Source organism: Gossypium raimondii, chromosome 5, assembly GCF_025698545.1.
Source record: "Gossypium raimondii isolate GPD5lz chromosome 5, ASM2569854v1, whole genome shotgun sequence".
Classification (NCBI taxonomy): domain Eukaryota; kingdom Viridiplantae; phylum Streptophyta; class Magnoliopsida; order Malvales; family Malvaceae; genus Gossypium; species Gossypium raimondii.
In genome coordinates this window covers 30,703,206-30,711,010 of record NC_068569.1, presented here as the reverse complement: position 1 = coordinate 30,711,010, position 7,805 = coordinate 30,703,206, and the positions used below count along the sequence as shown (strand labels likewise).

The 7,805-nt window shown below is 32.1% G+C and overlaps 1 long non-coding RNA gene across 1 annotated transcript; it reads left to right on the top strand.

The window, feature by feature from the left end:
• The first annotated feature begins 2,631 nt into the window (after positions 1 to 2,631).
• Positions 2,632 to 4,124, top strand: LOC128041413 (uncharacterized). The gene is made up of 3 exons (XR_008196430.1): positions 2,632 to 3,115; positions 3,253 to 3,289; positions 3,840 to 4,124. It is a non-coding gene; the product is annotated as an uncharacterized LOC128041413 (long non-coding RNA).
• Positions 4,125 to 7,805: the final 3,681 nt, after the last annotated feature.

The window sequence follows — 7,805 nt, the reverse complement described above, 5'->3', positions numbered from 1 at the left end:
TCATTATACAACCTAAATATTTTTAGTGTTTTATTTCATTTCTATCTAATTAATGAATAAAATAAAAGTGAATTATTTCTTTTTAGGGACATAAGACAATCCAAAGGTTTTTAAGCATGAAATTTTTTTGCCACGTCATCAAATTTTAAAGAAATTAAAATATTATTATCCAGTTAACAATAGCGAAATTATTTTATGGATCATTCCCACCACATTATGCATGGTCCATTTCCTATAATTTGATGACATTTCAACAACTTTTTCTTGTTATTGACACATGATTTTGATAAATTTTTATCTTAAACCCCAAACTCTAAACCCTAAATCTAGAATCTTAAATCCAAAACCCAAATTATAAAACCATAAACCCTAAACACAAACCCCAAACCTATAATGTCAAATAGTAAAACCTGAAACTCGAACCCAAACCTTGATTTGGTAATCATGAATCCTAAACCCTTAAATCTTAAACCCAAACCCTAAATCCTTAACCTTTAAACCTTAAACCTTGAACCCTAAACCTTAAATCCTGAACCCAAACCCAGAATCTCGAGGTTCGAGGTTCAAGGTTCAAGATTCAATGTTTTATGTTAGGGTAAAATAATTATCAAAATTATGTACCAATAACATAGCAAAAATTGCAAAAACTTTTTTATAAAAAATGCACAAAAATAAAAAAATAACTTATGAAAAAAAATAGAAAATGATTAAAACCTGTAAAAGAAGAAAAGTGGTTTGCTGATAATTTAAAAAATTAATTATTTTAAGTAATTTAACTAAATTTAAATTATGTTGGAGATATTAGATATAGATGAGTGTAGAACAATCTTTGTTGTCTTTAAAATTTAATGACGTGGCAGTTCGAACTGGACTTGTTTAATTAAGACTACTTTGGGATACAACCTCAAACCCAAAGCACATCGAACCAATAACTCCACATTAATTAAGGAATCTTCAGGAAATAAACTACACAACAAAAATAATTTCTTCGACTTGCTCCCCAAATTGTTATAGCTCATCTCAAGGCTCATGTATGCATTTCTTTTCTCTGCTTTGGGACATCCTCGATAGCCATTAATTTGGAACTATTGATTTTATGGTAGGCTAATTTCCATCCATTAAGGGTTTTGCCTCTTAAAGCCCTTGCTAATGGAACAATAGCTAAAGGCAATCCTCCACATTCTTTTCCAACTCCCATAGCTACTTCAATTATTTCCGGAGAAACATTATAAGGTTTGCATTCATGTTAAACAAATTCCATGCTTTATCGTCATCCATAACATTCAGTTGAACCATATGTTCAGATCTAATAAATTTGCATACTTTTTGTTCCCTTGTTGTCAAAATAGCTTTAGAACCTTTACCATTTTCAACTAATGGAATACCTATATTTTTCAAGTCCTCGTCACCCCATTGATTCCATAGATTATAGAGAATTATGAGAAACTTCCCGACAATCAAGCTACTCTATAACTTTGTTGCTTTCCCGTGTTTGGAAGTAATCTCAAAATTCAATTGTTAAGTCTTCTACAATCTTCATTTGAATTCTTGCAATGTTTGGAGTTTCGGACACGATGACCATTACAACTCGATCAAATCCTTCCACATAATTTGTCAACTTCTTTGACTAAAGTGGTTTTGCCTACCCCATCCATTCCCCACACTACAATCTTTTTCACTTTATAATCCTTCAATGCCTCCATTATCTCACTAAAAGCAACACTTGAAGATTTGGAAGGTACTATATCCTTAGATGCTAAGGACTCTAAGATAGGAATTTGGAAATGATGCTAGATTTTTTCAAATTTAGAGTTATTGATGAATGTCTTGATGGATAGTACTTCATCCTCTATAATCTTACATAGTCAATACCTCTAACACAAATTAGGAAAACAACATAAACATTTCTTATTTTCTTCTACTCTATGTTCCAGAATCTGCACATTTTTCAAGGCATTTGTTGCATTAGTCAGTTAGTCAGTCCGTTACATAGTTATCAATTACTTGAGTTTGGGTATGCCTTTTAGTCGCTTCAACCACATTTTTCACTTGAGCTTGTTCTTTGATCAAATTTTACCGTTAATTGCTGAGGTCTTACGGAAACGAAACAAGTGACGAAACACCACGTTCAATTAGGCTCTCACCAAGTAGTTTATTATCAATGTTCTTAGAGCATTACAAGTAGTAACGAGACAACAACCATCTGGATCAAAATAAAACTAAGTCAAAATAAAACTAAGTCTTGATTAATAAGTTAGAAAATTTATAATGTAAATTGATCAGCATGCACATCAACAAATGCATCCTAAAATGACCAAATGGAAATACCAAAAATTATTTTAAAGAAATGGGAACATCAACAGCTATTCCATTAAGGAAAAACATGCACGATAATATAATAATGGGGCAAATCAATGAACCGTATTTAATTCAAATTTTCCAAACAAAGCAAATATTTGCATCATAATGAATAATTGGGCTGTAAAAGTAAATAAGAGGGAGATTATATCAAAGCCCAAAGGTATTGTTGCTGTTGGAATGAGTGAACTGATGTGCTGGACTGGACTGCTTTCATGCTGTTGGGCTTAACTGAAAAGTTAAGGAGGAATTTCTAGTATTAAAACAACAATTCCAAAAGAAGGATTCTTTTTTTTCTTTTTCCTTTGCCCTACAAAAAAAAAAAAAAAAGAAGAGAAACTGAGCGCCGCTACAAACGATATGGTGACTATGGTTCAGTCACGTTGATGCAAGAGGCAGTGGGTTTCGATGCGATTTTGAGGGTGTTGTTTGTGGGAGCTTTAGGTGGTAAGAGTCGTGGGTTGAGATGGTGATGGAGAGGGCTGGTCGATGTTGTAAATGGCAGAGGCAGTGGGCTATTATTAATTAGGTTGGTGAGGGTTCAAGGTTTAAGTGACGGGAAGGAATGAGCATAATGGTAATGCTGGAATTTGGTGATGAAGGTTGGAGTTAGTGAAGGTTGAGGGAAATGGTGATGGGTTTAGAAATAGGTGGAGCTTTGGAAAATGATGGTAATGAGGTTGTGTTGATTATCGTAAGGTAATGGGTGAATGACTATGGTGATGGTGAGGGATGAGGGTTGAAGATGATTTGGATGGTAAGCTCATAATGTGTTTTTAGGATTTGCAGAGAGTTGAAGATGAACGGCTCTCTCTTCTTTTTTTTTTTCTATGATGTTTCTGTGTTTTTTGTTTAGAAGGAAAAAAGTTAATTCGTCCCTTCTATGCCTTGCAGGTTAGTGCTGGTATGTACAGTTTGAGCCCTCATTTAGGTACTGATGATTCATTATGCAACCTCAATATTTTTAGCTTTTTATTTCCTTTCTATCTAATTAATGAATAAAAAAAAGATTTGTTTCTTTTTAGGGAATAACTTAGATAAGGATAATCTAAAGATTTTTATGCACTAATAAAATTTTACCACTTTATCAAAATTTAAAGACATTAAATTATTATACATTCGTCCATGGAGAAATTATTTTATAGACCATTTTCTCACATTATTTATGTCTCTTTTCAATTAATTAATAACATTTCAACAATTTAATATTTTTATAAAATATTATACCAATTTGAGTTTTTTTTTTGGGCTGAACTTATTATGCAAAATTTATTGTCGGCCTATAATTTTTAAACCCAACAAATCATTAAAAACCCTATAGCTTGTAAGGATAAAACGATTACCCTAATTATTTTATTTCAATTTTTTGTTTTCATTGCTGCTCTTTCTCTCATTATTGTCTGTTTCATCATCGATAGTACTAGCGAAACACCAAAATAGAGATTTAGATAACCTCTATTTCTTCTTACGTTTAATTGCAGGGGCCCAAAATGGAGGGAAAAGAGACAGGAAGAGACAGAGACCATAGTGTCGAGGGAAAAACAAAGTTATCCAGGTTTTGACTACAACTTCATTTTCGGCGGGTACAAGTGAAATATCTCCAAATATGCCGATACAAGTGTAATAGGCTAGAATCTAAACCAGAATGAAACTTATGCTCCATGGTTCCGGTTTATGTCCAAGACGAAATGTATAGGTTGGTATAATTGGTACCTGAACAGGACCAACTACCGTGATATCAACAGTTTTAATTCGAATTGATCATTATAAACACTCAATTGAATAACTAACTTAATTTAAATCACTTAACTTACTAGAATAAATTTAGGGAAAAAAAATCCATACATTTATATAAAGGTGGACTCCAACCTGAAACTTCAAATATTCTCATACCCTCTATTTTGCCATTAACCCAATGCCTCATTAGCCTCCCTTATTCATAATCATACTTAAATTTTATATCACATGAACTGAATTGATTTACATTTAACTTATAGCCCCAATATAATAGTTCAGTGTCATAAATCAATGCCGCCAAACTACCGGAGGAAAAAGACAAAAATGAAAAAAGAAAAACACTAAATTAGATTTAAAATATTGAAATAAAATTAGGCCTTTTAGGTTTTTTTAGCAAAAATAATTTCTAAGACTCCTAAAAAATAGTTACACATAGACATGAGATATAGTATAGACCACAATAAAACACTATAAATTGCTAAACAAATACCATCATCTGTAAAAAGAATCCAACTGAAGAGAAAGATAGACTGAAAGTAATTACAACCTTGGAAGGTTTTGAAACAAATTGTAGATACATTATTTTGATCAACCACAGATACTTGTATCATCACATTGCCATCATTAGATAATCCAGTGATGAACTCTGGCAAACCAACTAACCTTTGCCAAACGCTCTCAAGAGACTTCACCGCATTAGTAATGCATGAAAAACTAAGTCTCAAATGATCTTTCCTCCTCATCGTCTTAAAGTCCATTCTTGCAATCACCATCATAGTATTCTATCATATGACAAAATATTTCGATAACAGTTCCTAATAGATCTAGTGACATCTTTACTTAGACAAATCCTATATATGCATGATTATAACTAAAAATGAAAAATCTTAAACCTAAAAGAAAATAAAAATCAACACAACTTTAAAAAAAAACAGAGTAAACTAAAAACTAAAACCAAAACTAAAATTACTACTACTTGAAAAAAAACAGAATCTAACTTTTATTTATCTACAAACTTTCACATGGTGGTAACTAATCAAATCTAAACTGCCTTAGAAATCACCGCCAAAGCGATTGAAAATGAGACTGAAAAAGAAAAAAAAAAAAAGACAAAGAAAAGGAACGTGAGAGAAACAAATTTAGGCCATTTAAGTCATTTAATTTAAAAATAACCACTAAAAATTTAAACATTATTAATACTCACTAAAATATACTTATTTTTTAATAAAATATTTTTATACTCCCAAATTTTTATAGAAAATATATTTTTACTCATAAAGTGGTGGGTCAACATTAGTCATAAATGAGTACTAAAATGAAGCTAATAATTTATTTTGAATATAAAATTGAAACTAATAAAAATGCATAAATATTCAAGTGCATTCAAAGGAAATTTACAAAGCCTAAAAACCAGTGAAAGACATGATAGAACATCGAAAGAGACAATTTCAAACTAACGTAGATTCCAAATCATCATCTCCGTTAATCCTGACCTTAGCAAGTGGATGTGCTTCTTTGTTAATCTCCCTAGAAACATGATAGAGTTTCAACCAATCAGTTTCAGAATGATTAATAATTTTTATCATACTCCTAACAAATGTAGGAATCATGTGTCACTGGTCGCGAATTAAAGCTCGTAACAATTGCGAGAAAGAGCGTCTCATGGAGGTTAGTCAATTAAATGAGACTCATTTGACCACTTAAACTGACCCGATTTGTGAAACATGTGGAGAAGCCCATCTATTTGAAGCCTTGGTGACCAAGTGAAACACTTAACAAAATTTAGAGCTACCATGGTAAATAGGGGAATTAATCATAAAAGACATGTAACCTGATAATATTTGATTTTGTAATCTTAAAGGATTGAGTCACTCACTTAAAAATCTCAATTGTAGATAGGCTCTAATTTCGACCGTCAATGTAACTCAATCTATACCGTTGGTTTTGGGGGAGCTCAACTATAAATAGAGACTTTCCTCCTCATTTGTAATCATCCCATTCTTTGTATTCTTTCTGAAGTAATAGAATACTTTGAGAACATTTAGTCAACACTTGGCGTGCTTTACTTTCTTGGGACATTTTCTGTTCTTCTGTTACTCTTTCATTTTTAGTTGCTTTTGCTTTGTTTACAGTGCCTTGGAGAATTTCTATCGAGAATTCTCACTTTGCAAGAGTTATGTTGACTTAGGCAGATTTGAAACCAAGGAATCACCTAAGGCCGCATGATTGCAAAACTAAAGTTCTAGCCTTGTGACAGTTGCAAGGGGTCCTTAATCCATCTTATAGCATTACAATAATCATTCTCGATTATCAACTTTTGAGAAAATTCCACCTCAAAGCAGCAAAGATGGACATTGCTTCATTGATGGCTAAAATTTAACCAAGTATCACGTTGACGATCCCAACAGATTTGAAAAAGAAGATTGGAATAGAACTTATATCGTCTCATAGAAAATCACCTATACATACACCTATGCCGAGATTTCTTGTGAAGGAGCTGTCTATGTTAACTTTTAGTGAACTAGTGGGGGAGCTGTCCAACCGAAGTTTTTCTTTTCTTCATTCAACTTTGAAAAAAGGCTTAAACATATTTAGAAATCTAAAAACCTCAACACACTGTTTACTACAATTAGTCCACTTAGCCTATACCTAATGCCTTTTACTTAGCAAAAATTATCAGTCGAAGACAGTCTAGAGTTTTACCAGTAAACACAATATCATTCCTACACATCCTTATAATCCACACATTTGCAATAATTCAACGAAAATATTGTTAGAGTTTGCGTAAAGACTAATCATATGATGATTGTAATAACATGATTTTACCTACTTTATTAATAAAGGCATTGCTATTATTGTTTTCAATACTTATTTCTATGTTTAAATAAATTGTATAATGATAATATCAAAAGAATGATATAATCATTCTAAAATATCATTAGTCAAGTCTTATTTTGGGTTTGGAAAAAGAACACATTGAGACTAATATGTGCTTGAGTGATTACAAGTGTTGTTATAGATATGTGATGTCACATCAACGCATAAGTATATTTTAGAGAACAATATATTGGACTAACCCGCCATGAAAATGTTTCTTGGACTATTATGTAATACTCACAACATTTTTCATAGTTATAATTGTATGTATGAGCCATAGACTTGATACCATCATTGTTCCAACATCGCGAGTGATATGCTTTGACATAGTCAAACATCTTTGGTAAATGATTGTACAATAAAGAATGGTGTTGGGTGTGCCACAATTTGTGTAGTAGGATGTGAGTGACTAAGATAAGATTTGTCCCTCCTACATAATGGGAGAAATATCCAGGTCTCTTGATTGAGTGAGACTAGAAGTGCATGATCATGCTCAAGTTAGTTTATATGAGATATCACACTTATTTGTTTATCTTAGTTACTTAGGAATCAAGAAACAAGAGATTAGACTATACAAGTGTGATTATTCCATGACTTGTGCTCAATCTAGATATAAAGGACAAAAAGATATACTACATAATGATATTATAATAGAAGACCATGTCGAACCACGACTTCCTGCAACTTGGGTAGCAGTGATGTATTGCTAGACGCCACTCACGGTTTGTAACATTAGAATTGTTTTAATGTTATTGCCAACATTATAGGATCCTATAGGGTTACACCCTTTGGCTGGGGAGATCATAATGTAATGAAAGTTGGGATTGTGTTTA